The sequence below is a fragment of the Ursus arctos genome, unplaced genomic scaffold, assembly GCF_023065955.2.
Source record: "Ursus arctos isolate Adak ecotype North America unplaced genomic scaffold, UrsArc2.0 scaffold_24, whole genome shotgun sequence".
Lineage (NCBI taxonomy): Eukaryota > Metazoa > Chordata > Mammalia > Carnivora > Ursidae > Ursus > Ursus arctos.
Genome location: NW_026622919.1, coordinates 35,477,678 through 35,501,371, shown reverse-complemented (window position 1 = coordinate 35,501,371; position 23,694 = coordinate 35,477,678). Strand labels below are relative to the sequence as shown.

Genomic DNA, 23,694 nt, shown 5'->3' with positions numbered 1-23,694 from the left:
TCCTTTGTCAGGCAGTCGCCAAAGCCACACTAGGTTTCTTAGGAACAATCCAGGCACTGACGTAGGGGTCATTGGTCAGTCTTTGGGGCGGAGGGGGACAGGGCTGGGGGTTGTTTGCATACATTCCAAAGCCCATGTGTCCATTGTCCCACCAGCTCAGGGCTGAGGTTTGGAGTCCAGAGTTTTTCTGCATGAGAGCCATCAGATCTGCACATGTCATGGGGAGGAAAGATAAGGGGCAGGGGCCAGTGTCTCCAGAACCATGGGGGTCTGTCTGGCAAGTTACTGGAGGCCTCCAACCCAGCACTGCTCATTAGAATCAAGAGTCACACCCTGGGGCCTACTCCTTCCCACCCCCTTGGTGACCCCATCTCGGTCTTGTCCTGGCCAGGTGAGCGTCAAGGGGCTGCTTCGCTTCTCTGAGGCCTCAGGTTGTGCGTCTGTGAAATGGGGGACTTCAGGTGCTACTAACTGTTGTAGCTCCAAAGTGAGGATCCAGTGAATTTCCTCACCCTCAAGGATGTTCACACACCTAGGGTTTGGTGCATTGTCCTGGGGCAGTCAGGCAGGTGGACTTGGAGGGGATTCTTGTTTTATATACTTTTTACCTTCATACAAGAAGTTGCAGATGGTAAATCCGCCGTTCCCTCTGACTTAGTCCAGAGCCTACTGTTTGTGTCCTTACACTTGTGGACAGAACATTCCGGGGCAGGAGCGGCTGGCGGCAGAAGGCCCTGGGCTGGCCCTGGCTGAGGTTTTTTCACTTCCTCGGAGATTCTTGTTTAATTCTGTCTGCCATTTGTAAGTTCATCTTTTTTTGTAGTTTTCTTAACATAAAATTGACGTGCACGTAAGCTGTCTGTTCATTTTCTTGGCTACACAGCCTGGCATTGGGATTGGTGCCTCTGATGGCCAGCGGGGTTGCTCTTTCCACGGTGGCTTTGTGGTCCTAGGAGGAGACATTGTGAGCAATCTCTGCACATAAGATTTGTTGCACTTGACATTGTGGACTGAGAACTTCAGAAGCCACTGGGCAGCATGGGCTTTGTTTTCCTGTTGCTCCTATAACCATTGTTGGGCATCAAGATGTGGCCCTTGAATCTTCTGTGCACCCTATTGTCAATGCCTCTGGGTTTCCACCAGTTGCACTTAATTTTGACGTATTGGTCTGACTGGTGCTGGATGAACTGCTTGTCCTCTTTTTAACAATCTTGCGCTTCCCCAGAGGTCTGGGGGCGGCCATATTGCCATGTAGAAGATGGCTGCCACCTCTGCAGGCAGTGCCGAGGAAGAGAGGGGAAGGTGGCACAGGAGGGCTTCCCATTTGCAAGTTCTAAAGGGGCCCAGACCGTGTCCCTCTTGGTGACCGTTCTATCTCCAGGACCTCATAGGAATGAATAAACACGTGTGTGAATGCATGAATGACTAAATCAATGGGTTGTATTTTTTTTTTTAATCTGAAAACCATTGATATCCTGAATCCATAACAAACCTACGGTGGACTTCCGATCACCTAGCTTCTACCTCGTCAGGTAAGCAGCTGCCTTGATTCCTAGTTCCCTTGTACAGATGGAGCAGTTGTGTCAGGGAAAGCAAGGTGGGGTACGGTGCTACCAAGGCAGCCACAAGGACAATTCCTAGCCCTTTAGGGAATCAGTTCCTTAAGGATCTACTTTAGGAGTTGTTTTCAAGCCCCTTGGGATCTCATGCTGCTGTTGCCCTGCCCTGCCCATTCCCTGTGAAGGAGACTGTAAAAGGGTTTAGAGCCACTGTCCCTAGACATTTGGGGTTACAGGCCACCTGACCTCCAAATCCTGCTAGAGGAACAGGCTAAGCCCAGAGGGGAAGGGATGATCTTGTGGGTCAGCCCAGAGGAGGGTGTGGCCAGGGCAGCAGAGGACAGACTCCAAGGAGTGTTTTGGTATCAAGGGCGTGGCCATGCAAGCAGGTTAGGGACCCACTTCAGGATGGTACCCCTGAATGTGGTGCCTGTGTCTGGGTCTGATGTCCTACATGGCATGCATCTCAAACTGGGGCATAGGGCAGTGAGCCATAGGGAGTACAAGAGGCCATGGGAAAAATAGCTCATCTTCCCAGGGCATCAATTTTATTCAGAAATAAGCAATTTTAACTGCATTTTTATATAAAAGCAAATGCATGATCATGATACAAAATTGGCACACATTTTTGAGAGGAAATATGGGGCTTCAAAGAAATCTCCTGTTTGCAGGGATCTAAAACCCCAGGCCCCTTAAGAAGCGTGAATTCGCTCTTCTCTGCCAGTAATGATACTTCAATAGAAACGTTTCGGAAGCACGGGCCTAAAAGAGCCGTGCAGAAAATGCCACCCATTGACAAGCCCCCCGCTGCCCGTGCATGATGCTAGACCCCCACTCCGTGCAGAGAAGGTGCCCTTGGTGAGACAATGGCATTGGTATAGCAACAGCCTCTCCCATCATCTGGGCTGACCCTCAGATTCCAAGAGATCAGCTTGCTGTCCTTCTCCTCCCAGGCTCTCGGAGACATAAGTCCCCTGTCCGAGAAGAAGAGTTACACTCCCGTTATCATTTGCTCTCTTTCCGGCCAGCACAGCTCTCAGCACGGATGAGCCACTCCGTTAAGGTGGGTTAGGATGAGCTGAACCCCGGGCAGACACCTGCACCGCCTCCTTCCTTCCTCCTGAGGGCAGTGGCAGCCCTAGCCCCAGACCCACGGAGAGCCCAAACCCAAGAGCAGAGCCACAGCTCACTGGAGTGCAGCTCCAGTCACCATGCGGCGGGGGCAAGTTTTACTTCCTCTGTGCCCAGGCTCACGGCTTAAGGAATTTGTTCCAAATAGAGACACTACTTTTTTTTACATGTATTCACATTTTTGAGACAAGGACCCTGACATGACATAGGAAAAAGCCAGACAGGCAGATGGCCAGTGAGTTAACAGCTCCACTCTGAATATGCAGAGACCCACAGTGACGGGGATCTGGGTCTGGGGTTATCTGCTGTTGGTTTACTCTTTGTCAAACATTGGTTGTCAAAGCAGATTCCCCCGGGGCCCCAGCTCCAGCTCCCTCTTGTGATCGCCTGGCAAGGGAAGCTCCTCTGGGTCTTCCTGACTCCGGCGTAAGTGGGAATGATGTCTAATTCATTTTTGTGCCCCCTACTGCATGGGGGGGGGGTCTTTGCAAATGAGATGCTCTCAAATATTTCCTGGTGATGAGTGTGACAGCAATTTCCCAGATAGTGACGAGTCGTTTACTAAGTAATTGTGTTCTGTGCAGTCTGCTGAGCAGAGGGATTCAATGACAAATAAGAAACACTCTCTTCCCTCAGGCGGCTTGTGGCTTAGCAGGGAAAGCTACACTCCCAGACAGTACGAGCACTGCCTGCTCTCTCGCTGGCCCGCAGCTAACGTGGAAACTTCTAAAGCCACTGAGGTGGGCTTGGCCCCCCACACCTAAAATCAGGGGGGAACCAAAGGGAGGGTGGCGGCAAAGGGGGCCTTCCACAATCACAGGAATGCCCAGAGTGGGTGGGCCGGAGGGTGACCTCCCCATCACCCTGGAGGAAAGTGAGGCCAGGCTAACACCTGTTGAGACAGGTACCTCCCATTTGCTCATTGTCCCCTGTTTGCAGAGGAGGAGCAGAGAGCTCCGGGGAGGAAGGGGCTGGGTCACAAGCAGGTGAGCCTCCTTTCTGTGGCACCACAAGCATCAGCACGGAGATAGGGCGGCTGTGCTGGAAGGATTTATAGCTCCAGATTTCCAGGTCTTATCGTCCACAAGCTCTTTCTCAATCACGACATTGGGGGCAGGGCAGGGGGGCAGGTAGGCAGGGACAGACTGGAGAGGGGCATTGTGGGGAGGGGAGAATCTGGCAGAAGTGTGCCCGTTTGGGTGTAGCAGACAGAGGAGTTCAGGAGGGAGGGAGAGCAGGAGGAGTGAGGAGAGAGGCAGGGAGTGGGGGAAGCTGTTCATGGCTAATATCATATGGGAAATTAAACTGGTTAATAGTAATGCTTGATCTCTCATCTCATTCCCTGTGGCCCAGGCCTGAAAGGCCTTAAACATGCTGTGGAATGCCGTGAAATCCCGAGGCAAGCCCAGAAAGCCAGTCCAGGGAGGCACTGTCTTACCCAGGCTTCTGCTCTCCAGAAGTTTCTCCCCCACCCCCGAGGTCCTCACCCAGTGCATTTTATTGGGGGAGGGGGCAGGTGGGCCATGTCTCGGGTCATACCTGTAGTTTCGGAGGCAGGAGCACAGAGAGCTGTCCCTGGGGAAAGGCAAACGGCCCACCTTGTGCTGCTTTGCTGGTCGAGGAGAGAAGGGGAGAAGGAGACGCTGCAAGTGGGAAGGGCGGGCCGTGGACGCTAAGGGCACCAGTGCTGCCTTCGATGCCAGTCTTCCCTGCCGTTCATTCTTACCTGATGCCACCTGAATAAGAATATGGCCCAAGGGAAGCAGCACGCTCCGCAGTTTGCCCTGGACCGCACCCCAGTAGAGCACCCCGAAGTGGGGGGGGACTTCCATGGCAGGCCTCTGCCGGACTCACCCCCAGTCTGCGTGCAGCCCCTAAGCGGGACCGCAGGCTCAGCAGGACTTGAAAATAGCCCTCTGAAGAACCCCCCCCCGCCAAAGTATGCCTCCCTCCTCCCACTCCCCCCGAGACAAACACAGCCAGGCTTCGGGGAGGCTTGCGGCCGCTCCTTCATACCCCCCAACTCCAGCCTGAGCACATCCCCCCTGGGACTTCAAAGCCGGCGGCTTGTTTGCCTGGCCACAGAGCATCAGTGCTTTCCCTTTTGACCTAAGAAAGCATCCCTCCATTGTTGCAAGATGACTGCTGGCTGGGGGGCGGGGCGGGGGGAGCAGCCGAGAGCACAGGACCCTGTCATAGGGGGCTGTGAGGTGGGCGTTCCTGCCGGCCTGCCCTGCCAGTCCCAGACCAGGGCATGTGTTGAGAAGGCCTGATAGGAACTGCGTCCCCAGGGCACTGGATAGACCTCTGGAAGGACTGCCCCAGCCAGGACTCAGTTCAGAGAGGGCAGGCTCCACCCCGCCATAGGATGGTATAACCGGCCACACGAATGTACCGGGAATGGACACCACGACCCCATGCACTAGCTGCTCCTTGAAGGCGACCCTTGGTTCCAGGAACCACTCCCCCTGAACGTGGTGGTATAGTGTGTGCTTGTCCATGCCAGGTATACGTGTGTCCATACACATATGTGTGCACGGGAATGTGCGTAGCCCTGTGATCCCAGACACCAGCCTGTGGTTCTCTAGGGGTCATGCCCCTGACTCACATTCTGAACACAAACATGCTTGATCTGAATGCAAGAGCAGAGAATGGTATATGAGAAGCAGGAAATTAATCCAGCCAATCAGCTCAAGAAATGGAGAAACGTATTTTGGGACTTACAGAGGCCTTACTTACCCTTCAACTTACTTCTGCCAGGTCAATGATGAAACACGCATATTTTCAGGGACCCTCAAAGAGGCGTGAGGAGTCTTCCCAGATTGTAGCATCCAGCACACAGTTAGACCTTTAACGAGACTTTTTGGTAATGACGATGACAATGATGATTTTTTCCCTGACGAATGCCCCCCCCCCCCATTCTCCATCCCGCACAGACAAGGATACTGAGAGTGTCTAGGCTGTTTCTGGAGAGATGGCCCCACAGTAGATGCACTGTAGTGTAAGGGAGGGTGTGCAGACACTAGAGTCACCCAGAGCTGGGTTCACATCCTAATTCTGTCACTTACTCCTTGCATGACCCTGAGGACATGATTTAACACTTGGATCTTACATTTCTTCATCTATAAAGGGGCTGAAGCCTACTGGAAGATTCTACCCTTGGAAAGGAATGTTGCTGGTGATTATAACAGGAGGAAATTATTTGGTGGAGGAACCAATGGGGGCAGGAACCCAGGTCTGGGGCTGCAGGTCCCACACATGGGGCATCCACGGCAGCTCCCTTCCCAGTTTAGAGACGCAGAACCCACAGTGGTTTAGAGCCCAGACACCACAGCGGGGCTCCAGGGTCCAATCGCACACACCACTTTCAGCTGCATGACCTTGGGCAGGCACTTAATCTCTGTGCCTCGGTTTCCTCACCTGTAAAACAATGATAATAGTCTCTACCACAAAGGACTATTGCCAAGACAAAATGAGTCAATGTGTATCAAGTACTTAGAAAATGGATGGCCCATACTAAGTGACATCTCATGTTTGCAATTTTTATTATCGTATTGTCAACACTGGAGTCACACAATGCTGTCCTTGTAAATACTGTCTAGGCAAAATTACAAACATTTGGTGGAGACAAGGAACATGGTTATTGATTTTTAAGTATGGGTTTGTGAACAGGACAGGAGCAAGGGAGATTTGGGCAGCGAGGATTTCTGGCTCAAAGGAATGCCCTGAAATTCATTTGTGTTCGTCAGCTAGGAGGATGGATGGATGGTAACCCCACTAAACCAGGTGGTATAAAGCTGAGCAAAGAACTCTGAATCCTGCTGTCCCTTCCCTTCCTGGAGTTCTTCTAACATCTCTTAAGAAGGTTTTAAAAATCATGAGATTTCTGGTTTCATGTAAGACATTTAAACTCTATAGCTAAAATCTCAAAGTACCAATGCTCTGAAATTTAAGTTTTATCCTGTCCCAGGACAGCAGCCCCAAGTGACTTCACCTACCCCTGACTAATCAGGTGTTTCCTGGTAACCTGTTGGCAGCCTCCAACCTGAAGGTGCTTCCCCTTTTGTTCCTGTAACAGAGTAGATTTCTGTCCTAGTTGCCTCCGCACAGACCTCGCCCTGACCTAGAGAACTCCGAAGTGCTGCAGGAAAGGGTACAGGGGATGGAACGGGGAAAAAAGCTGAAGAGTTAACCCTAAATTTAAGTCAGCAATGTACCATAGTTGCCAAGAAGACAAAAATCTAGAGTGCATCAATAGAAGTGACTGTGTCCCTATCACGTGACACAAGAGCCCCACTTATTTGCAATCAGACCACACCTTAAAGTCTGGGCATCACTTTCAAGAGGCACATTGACCAACTGGAAAGCACTGAAAGGAGAATATTCAGAATGGTGAAAAGTCTGGAAATTATCTCACGTAGACAATAGCGAACATCCTAGAGATGAGTAGTCTCACAGGGAAGATCTAAGGAGAACAAATGCTTGAAGAGATGTAATGTAGGGAGAAAATGCATTACTCTCTGGACCAGATTGTGGGCAAATTGTGGAGCCACATGACAATTATTCAACTGTTTTGTCAATGAAGTAAGTCTACCCTAGCAGTAGGTAAAGGCTGAAGGATGATCTCTCAGGGATGTGGTATAGGGATAACTACATTAAATAGGAGGTTGGAAAAGATAAGAAGCCATTCAACCCTAAGAGTCTGTGAGTTGTGGTTTTTTTTTTTTTTTTAAGTTATCAATAGGACAAGTCTTCTGTTTAGGGAAAACAACATCTGTCTAACACTTCCACTATTAGAGTCATCTAACTGGGTAAAACCATTGTTTATTCTGAAATATCCTTTTAAAATGCAATATGTAGTCTGAGAAAGGTGACACGTTGGCACAGATAGCCAGAAGGAAGTTTGGAATCATGGAAATAGTATCAGACTGTGAATCGGAAGATTCTGGTTTGAATCTTCCACTTATTATCTATGTGGTCTTAAGCAAGTTATTTACCTCTTTGAGTTCCTGTTTCTTCATCTATTAAATGAGAATAAAAATACCTATTCTCAAATACCAAAGGCATATACATTTTGCTGGTACAGACCTTCAGGCACAGCATAGCTCCAGAGCCTATTGTAGTTCTGGTGACATATCAGAGTTAAGATGACATGTTCCTTTAACAGCTATCAGCTTTCACTACCTTCATCCATATTTTACTGGCTATTCCAGGCAATACCATAAGGCAAGAAAAGAAATAAAAGGTATAATGATTAGAAAGGAAAAAACAAAATTGCTATTTGTTGACAATGTAATTGTCTTCATAGGGAATCCAAGAGAATTTATAGACCAATTATGGTAATGATTACAAGAATTGTGCAAGGTTGCTGAATTTATACTCACCATATCAAAAAATCAAAAGCATTCTTATATGCCTGCAAAAACTAGTTAGAAAGCATAATCTTTAAGAGTTTCTGTCACCATATCCACAAAAACTAAAAGATATATAGGTTTTAGCAATGGATCTAATAAAAGAAGTGTTCATTCAAATGGAGAAATTATAAAACTTTATTGACAGTCAGAAGGTCTAAATAAATAGAGTAATATACCATGTTCATGGATGGAATACCCAATATTATTTTTTAAATCCCAAATTACTCTACAAATTCAATATAGTTCTAATAACAATCTCAACTTGGCCATATCTATGTATAAGAAACATTCAAGCTAATCTTAAAATGTGATAGAAAAGACCCAAGAATAGTAAAGACAATTTTGAAGAAGGAAAAGGAGGCATTTGCTTTACCACAAATGAAATTTTTTAATAAGGCTATAGTAATTAAAACAGTGTGATTCTGACACAGTGAGAGAAAAGTAACTCCAGTGAAATGGAATAGGAAGCTCAGAAACAGACCCACACATTTAAGAATTTGGTATATTACAGCAATGGCATCGCAGATCACTGGGAAAATTATGGACAATCAATAAATGGTGCTAGAACAATTGATTATCAATATGGAAAAATAAAATTAAAATTGTCTTCCTATCTTACACTGTATATAAAGAGCAACTTAAAGGATTTGATGTGGAAAAGGAAAATTTTAAAACTCTTGGAAGAAAATATCAGAGAATAGTTTTGTGGCCTTGGAGTAGGGCAGGATTTCTTAGGTAAGTTGAATTTAATTTTTTTTTTAAAAAGGGAAAAAAATAAATAAATTTTGGGCTGATGCTCACGTCTCCACTCTGTGACCCCACATGTCCCTAATGTAAAGCCCCAGGTGGGGTTGGAGAGCCCATGTTTGTAGAAGGTCCACATCTCTTTTTGTATTTTCATCTTTTTACCTGTTCCAGAATCCACACGTAATGGTACCAGAGCGATGGGCTGCTTCGGAACTCTGGGAAGAGGTAGGCAAAAAAACTACAAAGAAAAAATCACAAAGCTCAGGTCTCATCTTGGCCAACCCTCCTTCCCATCTGTGATGCTCCCTGACAACGTAAGCCAGTCTTACACTTGGCCCTCCGCGATGACAAAGAGCTTCTGCCTCCCGGTGACAGTACCAGTAACAACGGCTAGCGAACTTGACTGAGTGCTGCCCGTGTGCCTGGCGCTGTTCTCAGCCCTTTGCATGTATTGACTTACTCATGGCAAGTCAGCTCGTTCCAAATTTGGACAGCTCTGTCTGCGGAAAGTCCAGACAGGACTCCCTAGTTTCCCTCCGATCCTCACGAGGTCTCTTAACTGAGGGGGAATGAGGATTTTCACGTCAGAACGGTTGCCCATGGAGACGACAGGGGAAGACAGGGCTGGTGTGCATTGTGCCCGCTCTCTCCCAGGCTCTGAAGCCATAGCAGTAGTAATAGTAATAGTTAACATTTAGTGCAGCACGTGCTCCCTTTACATGCATTTGCCTCATTTAATCCACATAATAACCCTGGTTTTCTACAGATGAGCAGACTGACGCTTTGGAAGGGTTACGTAACTATCCGAAGGCCTCGGAGCTGGTTGCCAGCATTCCAGCCCAGGCTGTCTGGCGAGAGGCTGAGCTGTTAGCCAAACCCGTCTGTACAAGTTTTCAAAGTTAATGTGTTTCTGAGAAGAGTGTGCTAGAAAAATCGCTGAACAGAGTGAGAAGGCTGGGGCTGTGCTCCTCCTTTTGCTACTTCTCTGTGGGTCTGAGCAAACTGCTCTCCCCATTTCCTGAAGTGTGAAACAGAGCAGTATGGGATGATCCCTAAAGCCAGGCCTCACTCTGATAATCTGGGTTCTAAGCTCTAGGTGTCTACAATCCTTTCCCATCTGGAATGTGTCCTAGGGCCTCTAGTTAACATATGGAGATTAGGAGAAGGGATACGTAAGGGATACGTGAATGAATGAATGAATGAATGAATGATCAAATGAAATAGAATCTAGCATTTTCCTTTGCAGAAGGCTGTTCCTGGTCAACTGATCCTAGAGTCAAAAAAAAAAAAAAAGAAGGGTGTCCCGATCTCACTTTTTGGTTTCACCTGCTTTTCACCAGTTGGCTTCAAATCTTGGGGGATAAATAAAGCTCGCCTCAACCGCAGGGCTTTCTCTCAAGGCCCAGCTGTAGGCTAGAAGCAGAAAGTGAATATGCACAGAGTGGCCAATTAGTTCACTGACTGCCCTCATGACCTCTGACCCCTGCTGGGCCACCCCATCCATTAGCTGTCCTCTTCCCCTAAACCCTTCCCTCTCCCAGTTTGAGCCGTTGTCGGCCATTCTCTTTCAGCAAAGAAACATGCTCAGGCATTCAGCCAGCCCTTTCCACATGCTGTTCCTTTGTCTTCCTCCCTCTGTGGCCCTTGTTGCTAACCTGGTCACCACTCCTTGACCCTAGGCTGGGCTCTCACCGTCCTGGGGGTGGGGAGGGGCAGTACGGCAAGGCTGGGCTTGCGGGGAGGAAGAGGGCAAGCTCTTGCTTTTCCTTTTCGCTGGGATTTCATTCCACACGCTTGAGGTTTAATCCTGTTCCTCCTCGCAAAGAGAGTCCCTGTAATGCTTTCCCCTGGGAGGAGGATTTCTTTCAAAGGCAAGTGTTTTGAAGATTTCTGTCAGTTGGGAAGTCAGCAGTGTGTTCCTTTGAGATGTCGGCTATTTTCTATGAGGTTGGGGGGGAAAATATATATATATATATACAATTTCTGTGTATCATATATAGTTGATTAAGACAGGAAAGCCTAGTGCAAGATTATGGGTGTGTGAAGACCTCTTTGTGAGATGAGGTAAAGTAGTCATCAAAAGAGGAAAATGAGCTACTTTTATTGCGCTTGAGAAAAGCCTTCTAAGTGTTAATTGCATCTGCTAATTCTTTAGAATTCTAGCTCAGACAGCAAGGGAGCTGGTGGTGAGTTTATTAGAAAAGGCCAAGTTTGGGGCAGTCAGACCCATTGCATTTAAATCCAGGTCCTGCCACTTGTCACCTGGGTGACTTTGGTAAAAGTAGCGGCTTCCAGTTTTCTGAGAGCATCGCATATGCCAATCACTTTACATCCGTCATCTTCTTTAATTCCCATAATATAAGCAGGGAGGCAGATGTTATAAGCCACCATCGTCTTCATTGTGCAAATAAAGAAATGCAGGCTGAGAAAAATGAAATTATTTGTTCGGGGTTGTAGGACTCGCAGATGGCGGGAAAGGAAGGTGAGAGAGCAGAGCTACGCTTCCTCCCGGTTATGATGTAGCTAAGTCATTCAAGCTGTATGAGCTTTGGTTTCCCCACTTGTGAAGCACCTGGCACTCCTGACTAACAACTCCTGAACGCTTCTTAGTATATTCTGGTCGCTTTTCTAAATACAGACATACCGTATCTCGTTTCATCGTCACCAAGTTCTAAACATAGAAACTATTTTTATTCCCATTTTACAGAGGAGGAAACTGAGGCTTAGAGAGACAGAGAAACTGATCCAGATGGCACACGGCTAATAAGTCGTGGGGCTGGGATTCTATCTTGAGCCCGTTTGGCTCCAGGCCCAGGCTCTTTCTACTTTCTGCCCTAGGACGGTTGCCTCCAAAAGGCCTGCTGACGAAGATATGGTGTGTACGTAAAGAGAGGACGACAGGAATGTGAGGAAGGAGGAAACTAATTCCAACCGAGAGGACCACGGACGGCTTTATGGAGAATGTAGAGGAGAATCGCTGGATGGAAATTCACTTTAACGCCGGTAAGGCTCAGAAATCCGTGCGTTTCATAAAGCGAGGCACACCCTAGTTACGTCCCGCTGTTTATGCTGAAGGGGCGGACAGAGTGCTTGCCGTAGGCATGTCTAATAAGCACTAAGGCAGGTCCTGTATCTTATTCGTCTCGGTACCACTTCCCCCCCACCTTCCTCCTCCCACCCCAGCAGCGTCTAGGGTGGGGCCTTGCAGTACAGTACACGCTTGCTCGCTGGAGATTTCCCTGTCCCTATCATTCATTCCCTAAGGGAATAAATGAATAACCTCAGGAAGGATTTGGGTGGGGGTAAGTGGCTTTCCTGGTTTGGAGGATGCTGCCGCCCCGCAGTGGGAAGACCCTGTCCCTCTTCTCTTTCTCCCTGCAGCTCCTCTGACAAGAAGCCCACAGGCTGAATGATAGGGGCCCACTGCACTAGAGATGATTTATGGTTCTTTGTTATACAAACCCTTTCACATTCCTCCCCATCCTCTTTTTGCAACCAATTCATCATGGCATTTAAATGAAGCTTTGGATAGGGAGCTATGGCTCACAGTCCTGAAGACAATTGTTCAAGACACCTGAACGACAATAGGTCTAGCATTCGGATCTATAAAAGACGCCTTCTCCATTGGATTATCTTAGGTTTCCCTGCTTTTCCCAAGGACCCAGGGAAATGCCTTTATTTCTCTCCAAAAGAATCCCAGGTACTCAGTCTGAGCAGTGAAAAGAAAGGGGCGACATGCAGCAGACTGGCTATGGAAGGCAATGCTCTGTAATTTCCCCGTAATTAGAATAACAGAGGCCCCCAGGAAGATCTCAGTCTCAGAATAACTTTGCAAAGATGCTTCAGAGTTGTTTTCCTCAATGCTCTGGGAACCCCAGGTTTGTTGAGTCAATCTGCTGTCAAAATGATGATGGCCAAGTAAAGCGAAACTTTCTTGGTTCTTCATGTTAGTAATACACGCTGATGTCACACTCATCGAAGTAAACCCTTTATCATGGCTATAGGAGTAAACTAGCAGTGAGCATTTCCCCCGTCTGTCATTAAGCCTATGTCAATCACATCACTCGTGGGATACCATATGCTGGCATTATTTTGACTATGTTGCACAGTCAATAGAATTGAGAGTTAAATTCCTGAGCAAAACCACATACACAAAGTTTAATACAGAATCGTTGTAAAAATGGGCATTTTTAATTTTTTGATTGTCGTATATCATCGCCTTATTGTGAAAAGAACTGATGGTTAGAGACTAACACGCCCTACATGAGTTTTTGTAACCCAAATAAGTAGGTGATGCCCTCTAATTTCTTACTGTGTGATGGTAAACTCTCTCTGTGCCTCATTTTCCCTTTGTACACAATTAGGAGATGAATGTTTTGCTTCCTGTCCTCCTCAAGACGAAACTCAAAATGCAATGTGAACAAGATATTTTCTAAAATAACGTGTTCAAAAAAGTTAGAGGACATCTTAAGTTCAGGGAACCACATCATACTTTAAATGCACCAAGGAATGTCAGGGTGCCTGGGTGGCTCAGTTGGGTAAGTGTCTGACTCTTGATTTTGGCTCAGGTCATGATCTCAGGGCTGTGAGATCAAGCCCCTCCGTCAGCTTAAGATTCTCTCTCTCTCCCTCTGCCCCATCCTCTTTCCCTCTCTTAAAAAAAATGCACCAAGGAGTCTCAAATAATATTCTTTTGTAAAACAAACAAGCCACTCTTTTACTGGTTTAGAACATTCGAATTTTCAATAATAAATTTGCTTAAAACAGAAGTTCACCTAAACTTGCAAAGTTCCTAGAGTTCACCCTATGCACTTGGTGGTGTAAAGTATTTTTTAAATATGTATATCGGCTGAAAATGTATTATCAGCTGAAGTGTTTATCAAGGACTGTCCTTGCTTCCCACTCCTTAAATGCAATGATTTACCTTTGACTTATAAGGTGTAACATTTCATTGTTCATTCCAGATGATTGCGTTTCTGTTTTGTCATCTGCAAAATAGGAGTCTATCCCAAAGCAATTAGACAAAACAAAATAAGAGACATACATTTAAAAGATACATGGAGGGGCACCTGGGTGGCTCATCCAGTTAAGTGTCTGCCTTTGGCTCAGGTCATGATCCCAGGATCCTAGAATCAAGCCCCTTGTCAGGCTCAGCGGGGAGTCTGCTTGTCCGTCTCCCTCCACCCCTCCCTCTGCTCGTTCTTGCTCTCTCTCAAATAAATAAATACTCTTTTTAAAAATTTAAAAATAAAAAATAAAAGATACATGGAAACAAACAAATAAATAAAAGATACATGGAGAGCAAGATTTTTAAAATGATAACTTTTGGGGCACCTGGGTGGCTCAGTTGGTTAAGCATCCAACTCTTGATTTTGGCTTGGGTCATGATCTCAGGGTCCTGAGATCAAGCCCTATGGCGGGCTTCAAGCTCAGCACAGAGTCTGCTTCTCTCCCCTTCTCTCTCCTGCTGCCCCCACCTTGCTCACACATGCTCTCTCTCTCTCTAAAATAAATAAACACTTTAAAAAATATATAAATAAATGAATGAATAAAAATCCTTTTTATGCAATTTGTTAACATTCACACAAATTAAGTAATATCAAATATGACAATCTGAGTTTTATTTTTCCTCAAGAGTTTTGTATCTCAAACTGAAATAATTCTGTGTTAGATCCACAGTTCTCCAACTGGGTCCTGAGGCACCACAGAGCGCCATAGCAGCAAGTCTATGGGGCAACATAGAATATTTTATTTATTTATTTATTTATTTTTATTCTTTTAATTCCAATATAGTTAACATACAGTGTTATATTTTTTAAGGTGTACAATATAGAAATTCAATAATTCCATAGATAGCCAGTGCTCATCACGCAAGTGCACTCCTTAATCCCCATCACCTACTTCACCCATCCCCCACCCACCTCCGCTCTGGTAACCATGTTTGTTCTCTGTAGTTAAGAGTCTGTTTCTTGGTTTCTCTCTCTCTCTCTCTTTTTTTCCCTTTGCTTCTTTGTTTTCTTTCTTTTTTTTTTTTTTAAAGATTTTATTTATTTATTTGACAGAGATAGAGACAGCCAGCGAAAGAGGGAACACAAACAGGGGGAGTGGGAGAGGAAGAAGCAGGCTTATAGCAGAGGAGCCTGATGTGGGGCTCGATCCCATAACGCCGGGATCACGCCCTGAGCCAAAGGCAGACGCTTAACGACTGCACCACCCAGGCGCCCCCTTTGTTTTCTTTCTTAAATTCCACATATGAGTGAAATCATATGGTATTTGTCTTTCTCTGACTGACTTATTTCACTGAGCATAATATTCTCTAGCTCCATCCATGTGGTTGCAAATGTCAAGATTTCATTCTTTTTATGGCCGAATAATATTCCATTATATATATATCCCATCATCTTTATCCGTTCTCCATTCATCCATCAATGGACATTTGAGCTGCTCCCATACTTCCGCTATTGTAAATAATGCTCCTATAAACATAGAGGTGTATGTATCTCTTTGAATTAATGTTTCTTTTATTATGATGATGATATGTTAGTCACCATACAGTACATCCTTAGTTTTTGATGTAGTGTTCCATGATTCATTGTTTGCGTATAATACCCAGTGCTCCGTGCAGTACGTGCCCTCCTTAATACCCACCACCGGGCTAGCCCATCCCCTCACCCTCCTCCCCTCTAAAACCCTCAGTTTGTTTCCCTGAGTCCATAGTCTCTCATGGTTCATCTCCCCTTCTGTTATCCCCCCTTCATTTTCCCTCTCCTAATGATCTCCCTGCTATTTCTTATGTTCCATAAATGAGTGAAACCATATGATAATGGCCTTTCTCTGCTTGACTTCTTTCACTTAGCATAATCTCCTCCAGTTCCATCTGTGTTGCTGCAAATGTTGGATAATCGTTCTTTCTGATGGCTGAGTAATATTCCATTGTATATATGGACCACATCTTCTTTATCCATTTATCTGTTGAAGGGCATCTCGGCTCCTTCCACAGTTTGGCTATTGTGGACATTGCCGCTGTGAACGTTGGGGTGCATGTGCCCCTTCTTTTCACTACATCTGTATCTTTGGGGTAAATACCCAGTAGTGCAATTGCTGGGTCATAGGGTAGCTCTATTTTTAACTTTTTGAGGAACCTCCACACTGTTTTCCAAAGTGGCTGTACCAACTTGCACTCCCACCAACAGTGTAAGAGGGTTCCCCTTTCTCCACATCCTCTCCAAATGTTTTTGTATTTTGGGGGTAAATACTCAGTAGTGTGATTACAGGATTTAAGGGTAGGCAATTCTATTTTAATTTTTTGAGGAACCCCCATACTACTTTCCACAGTGGCTGCACCAGTTTGCATTCCCACCAACAGTGCAAGAGGGTTCCTTTTTCTCCACATCCTCACCAACACTTGTTTCTTGTGTTTTTGATTTTAGCCATTCTGACAGGTGTGAGTTGATATCTCACTGTGGTTTTGATTTGCATTTCCCTGATGATGAGTGATGTTGAACATTTTCTCATGTGTCTGTTGGCCATGTGGATATCTTCTTTGGAGAAATGTCTATTCATGCCTTCTGCCCATTTTTTAATTGGATTATTTGTTTTTGGGGTGTTGAGTTGAATAAGTTCTTTATATATTTTAGATACTAATCTTTAATTGGATATGTCATTTGCAAATATCTTCTTCCATTCCATAGGTTGCCTTTTTTTTTTTTTTTAAGATTTTTTATTTATTTATGTGACAGAGAGACAGCCAGCGAGAGAGGGAACACAAGCAGGGGGAGTGGGAGAGGAAGAAGCAGGCTCCCAGCCGAGGAGCCCGATGTGGGACTCGATCCCGGAACGCCAGGATCATGCCCTGAGCCGAAGGCAGATGCTTAACCGCTGTGCTACCCAGGCGCCCCTATAGGTTGCCTTTTAGTTTTGTTGACTGTTTCCTTCACTGTGCAGAAGTTTTTTATTTTGATGTAGTCCTAATAGTTTATTTTTGCTTTTATTTCCCTTGCCTCAGGAGACATACCTAGAAAAAATGTTGCTACGGCCAATATCAGAGACATTGCTGCCTATGCTCTCTTCTAGGATTTTTCTGGTTTCAGGTCTCACATGTAGGTCTTTAATCCATTTTGAGTTTATCTTTGTGCACGGTGAAAGAAAGTGGCCTAGTTCCATTCTTTCGCATGTAGCTGATCAGCTTTCCCAACACCATTTGTAGAAGAGACTGTCTTTTCCCTTTGGATATTCTTTCCTGCTTTGTCAGAGATTAATTGATTATATAATTGTGGGTTTATTTCTAAATTTTCTATTCCATTCCATTGATCTATGTGTCTATTTTTGTGCCAGCACCATACTGTTCTGATTATTACAGCTTTGTAATATAACTTGAAGTCTGGAATTGTGATACCTCTGGCTTGGCTTTGCTTTTTCAAAATAGCTTTAGCTATTCAGGGTCTTTTGTGGTTCTATACAAATTTTAGCATTGTTTGTTCTAGTTCTGTGAAAAGTGCGTTGGTATTTTGATAGGGATTACATTAAATCTGTAGATTGCTTTGGGTAGTATAGACATTTTAACAATATGTGTTCTTCCAATCCATGAACATGGAATAGCTTTCCATTTCTTTGCATCATCTTCAGTTTCTTTCACCAATGTTTTATAGTTTTCAGAACATAGGTTTTTCACCTCTTTGGTTAGGTTTATTCCTAGGTATCTTATTATTTTTGGTGCAAGTGTAAATGGGATTTTTTCTTAATTTCTCTTTCTGTTGCTTCATTATTAGTGTATAGAAATGCAGCAGATTTCTGTATATTGATTTTATATCCTATGACTTTACTGAATTCACTTATCAGTTCTAGTAGCTTTTTGGTGGAGCCTTTCAGGGTTTTCTATGTATAGTATCATGTCATCTGCAAATAGTGAAAGTTTTACTTTTTCCTTACCAGTTCGGATGCCTTATATTTCTTTTTGCTGTCTGATTGCTGTAGCTAGGACTTCTAGTACTATGTTGAATGACAGTGCTGAGACTGGACATCCTTGTCTTGTTCCTGATGTTAGGGGGAAATCTCTCAGTTTTTCCCCACTGGGTGTGATACTTACTGGGTTTTTTTAAGATTTTATTTATTTGACAGAGACAGAGAGAGAAAGAGAGCACAAGCAGGGGGGCAGCAGGCAGAGGGAGAGGGAGAAGCAGGCTCCCCACTGAGCACGGAGCCCAATGTGGGGCTCGATCCCATGACCTGAGCCAAAGGCAGATGCTTAGTTGACTGAGCCACCCAGGCGCCCCAATAAATAAATCTTTAAAAAAAAAAAAGAAATTATGTGAACTTCTTCTTTTTTTTTTTTAAAGGAAGTTTAAAAAAGGGGTGCCCAGCTGGCTCTGTCGGCAGAGCATGTGACTCCTGGTCTCGGGGTTGTAAATTCAAGCCCCATGTTGGGTGTAGAGATTACTTAAAAATAAAATCTTGGGGTGCCTGGGTGGCACAGTCATTAAGCGTCTGCCTTCGGCCCAGGGCGTGATCCCGGAGTCCTGGGATCGAGCCCCATGTCAGGCTCCTCCACTGTGAGCCTGCTTCATCCCGCCCCCTCCCCCTGCTTGTGTTCCCTCTCTCGCTGGCTGTCTCTCTCTGTCAAATAAATAAATAAAATCTTTAAAAACAAAAAAACAAAAATAAAAAAACAAGCAGGCTTAAAACTTTACATCAAAAACTAGGGATGTACTGTATGGTGACTAACATAATATAATAAAAAATATTATTAAAAAATTTTAAAAAAAGAACATGAATCAAACCAATGTTGATTCTCATATCACACCTAAATTCTATTTCCTGTGGAAAATAAGCCCCCAAATAAACATTGAACAGCAAATGAATTAAAAAAAATAAAACAAACAAACAAACAAAAAGAACAAGGAGGATTAATAGAAACAGGCAGAGAAACTGTTTTCTGTTTTCTCTCAAACCCACAAGACATAACGAATAAGGCCCAAAGGGTCCCTCATTCCCACAAGTCTAGGATCACTCAGGCAGGCAGCCCTACACAGAGCTCAGTGAGGAAGGGTATAACCAGAAGCCACAAGTATATTTTTCTGTCACCTTTTCTTAGGTTATCAGTGCATTTCAAGAGTCTCTTGATTTCTTTGCAATGATTCCAAATCCCTAGAAGACAAATGGCCATTTGCAGCAAGAATGTGCTCCATGTGCCACGTTTCCACACCATGTCACTTCCTGCTTTTTCAACCTCAGAGCTTGCCAATGCAAGAAACTTGTCTCCAGAGCCAAGGTCTGTAGAGACTTTCTCAAACTGGCTGAGCAGAGCAGCTGCATTTGCTGACAGGAAGGCCTCGTCATCTGCAGTCAGCTTCTCTCCAAGTGTCCTGACAGCTGTTAGTATCTCCGCTTTCTGTTGAGTATAGAGGCGTCTTTCCAGCGTTCCCACCATGAGATCTCTACCCATCTCTGCTAACCTTGTCCGAAGCTGACCTGGTGGTTTCCTTGCAGGTAATCTGATAACCTCCAGGGTTTGAAAGGCCTGGCTGATAGCTGCCTGGTTAGCTAGTTGCATTCAACTTAGCTTATCTACCGAAGTCATATTTCCAAGCATAGTTTTTTCAGTGAATCATTAAATTCGCTTAGTTGCTCCAGAGTTTCCTTTTTGGTTTCTTCATAGTCATCTGTAACAAGTCCCTCTCTGCCTTCCTCCAAGTCCTGTAATTGCGGCATTAGTCCATCCAACTGTTCTTCTAAATCCTGCTTTTATTTGCTTGTCTCTGTCTTCCCTTTGGAAGCCATTTTGATCACTTGTCTCTCGGTACTTTGAACTCTGCACAGTGTTGACCAGTCCCAAAGTGCATGAACCTCCGACCGTTGAAGTTTCAAGTGTCATAAACCTGAGGAAAGTGACATTGTTCATCAGGACTCCAAGAGGCTCAAAGTTCAAACCACTGGGAGGTGCAATTGGCTCCTCAGGCCCTCGGGGTCCCCTCTTCCCAGGACAGTTCTTTTCCATGATCTTATATTTATTTCCATGTAATAGGAAAAAAATAGCATCAGTCACATGAAGACTTTATAACTGCTGTAATAATCGTAAGTTTCTATTTAAATTTACTATCTGGGAGGAGAACAGAAATTACTCCATTTCTTTATTGTTTGATTTCTTTGATTTTTAGGTCTCCTGGATTGAAATCTTCATCCAACTGTTTTTTTGTTTTTGTTTTTGTTTTTTGTTTTTTAACAACTAGAAACAGAATTTGTCCCTGGTACGTAACAGGGAGTTTTGAAAATTCCTATCAAAAACTCTTTTCCGGGGCACCTGGGTGGCACAGCGGTTAAGCGTCTGCCTTCGGCTCAGGGCGTGATCCTGGCGTTATGGGATCAAGCCCCACATCAGGCTCCTCTGCTATGAGCCTGCTTCTTCCTCTCCCACTCCCCCAGCTTGTGTTCCCTCTCTCGCTGGCTGTCTCTATCTCTGTCAAATACATAAATAAAAAATCTTAAAAAAAAAAAACTCTTTTCCAACAGGCTTACATCTTTTCAAAAACAAAACATTTTTAGGAACGCCTGGCTGGCTCAGTCAGTAGAGCATGCAACTCTTGATCTCGGGGTTGTGATTTCGAGCCCCACGTTAGGTGTAGGTAGAGGCTACTTAAAAAAATAATAAAATCTTTAAAAAATATTTTTTAAAAATTTTGTTCAAGGAAACATCTAGTAAGGTTTTTGACTTCCCACCACTCCCTTCTCCCCAAATGATGGCTTCCCATAAGCTATTCTTCTAAGAAGGCAGGCAGAATTAACTCGCTATACATTGATGAGACTTTTTGTCTTGCTGTAGCTTAGGAAATTCCTTGGAAGTCCTTTAATTACCATTTCTTTTTAATTTTTAATTTTTGTATAATTTCAAACTTACGGAAAAGGTGTAAAAACAGTACAAAAATATTCCTGTCTACCTCTCACCAAGATTTCCCATTCATATTTACCATTATAAAATTTACTACTTTTCTCTTTGTAATTAATAAATATCTTGTGAGAACATACTTTGTGACAATGTAAATATCCTGTTTCTCATCCAAATTTCACCCACTAGCTTTACCATCCATTAATGATTCAATTATTACTATGATGGTTGCCAAATAGTGATTTTCTTTTTTTTTTTTTAAAGATTTTATTTATTTATTTGACAGAGATAGAGACAGCCAGCGAGAGAGGGAACACAAGCAGGGGGAGTGGGAGAGGAAGACACAGGCTCATAGCGGAGGAGCCTGATGTGGGGCCCGATCCCATAACGCCGGGATCACGCCCTGAGCCTAAGGCAGACACTTAACCGCTGTGCCACCCGGACGCCCCAAATAGTGATTTTCTAATCCCATCAATCCTTCTACATTTATTAGCTGACATTCTACTGTAAAGACTTACTTTCCCTTCTCCCACTTTTCTTACTTATTTATATGTTTACATATTTTTATTTTATTCCATGGGTTAAAATACATTGCTGTCATTTTTTATTTTTATGCTTAATTGTCCCAGATTTGGCTGGTAGGAGACCTTTCAGTATGGCTCTTTATCATTTGGATATGTCCCATCATTCTTTGAGCTCTTTCTAACTTAGTACCTTAATATGAGGCATAATATGAGGTTCATCTTATTCTTTCCCAGCTCTAGCTCTGGAATCAGCCAATTCTCCAAGGAGCCCTGGTTCCTTTCAGTAGCAAACAGAATTTAGAAACCATGACCTGGGTCCTAGGTGTGCTCATTGCTCCTGGGGTATCATTGCTTCTGAGCTTTCTCAGTGGACAGAGCTAAAAAAATTATTTACATATATACACACATCCATATTTATCTATTATTAAAAGCCATGAGTTGATACTATCTTGTCCAATTCTAATCCAGTACTATAGGATATATTCTACTCGTCTCTCTTTCCCTATTTGTAACTCTTTTCTCTCAGTGAGAAATTTGAATCCCATTGTCCATAATATTTTTATTATTTACCCAATCCCAGAATACACAGAAAGTTTAGAATTGCTACAAAAAACAAACAAAACAAAGACAAAAGCCCGCCATTGTTGGTTTTATAGTTCATTTTTTCTTTAGTCTGAGAGTATATAGTTTTTAAAAAATTATATTTTTAAGTTATTTGGCTTGAGTTAGTTCCCCTTCCCTGCATTTCAGTGTGACTGTATTAGTCATTTGAAACTTAGGTTGATTTGTTCATATTCTGTTTTTAGGATTTTCCCCTATTTGTGTGTGTATATGTGTTTCTTTTTTTAAATATATGAATGATTAACATGGCTCTAAAAGATAGAACCATACAAAAAGTAATATTTAGAAGAAACTTCACTTTCCATCTTCTGCTCAGTACCCAACCCCCTTCACACTTTCAACCACATTCCCACCCACCTCCTGTAAATAACCAGTCTCATTAGTCTCTGGTTTATTTTTCCTATTTTCCTTTTTGGTCAAAAATCAAGCACATGGGAGCGCCTGGGTGGCTCAGTCGTTAAGCGTCTGCCTTCAGCTCAGGGCGTGATCCTGGAGTTCTGGGATCGAGCCCCACATTGGGCTCTTCTGCTGGGAGCCTGCTTCTTCCTCTCCCACTCCCCCTGCTTGTGTTCCCTGTCTCGCTGGCTGTCTGTCAAATAAATAAATAAATAAATAAATAAATAAATAAATAAATCTTAAAAAAAAATAAATCAAGCACATGCCTATTTTCTCACTTCCCTTTTTTTCCTTACACAAAGTTAGCATAATGTTCTTTTGTTCTTTGCTTTTTTCATTAAACAGTATATCCCTGGAAATCATTCCGTATCAGTTTGCCCACATCTACCTCTTTCTTTCTTACAGATGTGTAGTTGCTCTACTATGTGCTTGTACCATAGTTTATTCAACCACTCTCTTCTATATGGGCATTTAGATGGTCTCCAATATTTTTCAAATACAGACAATGCAGCAATAATTGACCTTGTGCACATGTATTTCCATATTGTTGGAAGTGTATATTTAGGGTGAATTCTTAGAAGTAGGATTACTAGGCCAAAAGTAAATACTTTTGAAGTTTTTAGATACCTAAGAAGTTTTTATGTAGAGATTTAAAGTCATTTTTGTGATAATGTTCATTACGTATTTATCCATATAGGTATTTTTGTTTTAGATTCTGGGCTACTAGACTGTGTATACCTTTTAAGCAGCACAATTCTATCTTAACAAATGTGTTCTGGTGATGATAAGCCATTGAATGACAAAATTCTTCTTAAGTAGTATTAGATTTTGTATGTGTGTATTTAATTAGATTTAAGCACCAAAGGTAGTGTCGAAAATAATGAAGGAAAAATCCCTTAGATCTGAAAAACAATAGGTATATAAGGATGGATCACATTCTGACTATGGGGATGACATAATATTTTTACATCACTAAGGAGGAGGGATTTCCTCCCGGCGGAATTGATGATCTGAAGTCACTGGAAACATGATGAATAGAGGGGAGCCAGTTTGCTGGTGCTAGAAGGCTGGTTAATTGTACTGTAAATCATGCAAACACCGACATTTCCAACAAAAAGCTCTCCAGACATCATTTCCTTCTCACTAAAAGAACAGTTCCTTTAAAAATAGGCAGATTGGTAATTATCTTAAGCTGAGAATATACAAAATGTGGACATTAATGCCTAGAGATGCAGAGAAGCTTTACGGCTTTGAAGTCTGTAAGGCATTTTAAAAATGCTTTCTAAATAGGATTTGATACTCTTGATTAAGCACTGTAGAAGTCAGGACAACCAACTCCCACCTCTATAGTCTATGGTCAGTATAATAACATTATTCTGGAGTTTTATTATTTATGTCTTTCTTTTGGGAGTCTTCCTTTATAT

The 23,694-nt window shown here is 43.7% G+C and overlaps 1 pseudogene; it reads right to left on the bottom strand.

The window, feature by feature from the left end:
• Positions 1-18,955: 18,955 nt before the first annotated feature.
• LOC123002028 (protein LZIC-like) lies at positions 18,956-19,748 on the bottom strand (annotated as a pseudogene).
• Between the last annotated feature and the right edge of the window lie 3,946 nt (positions 19,749-23,694).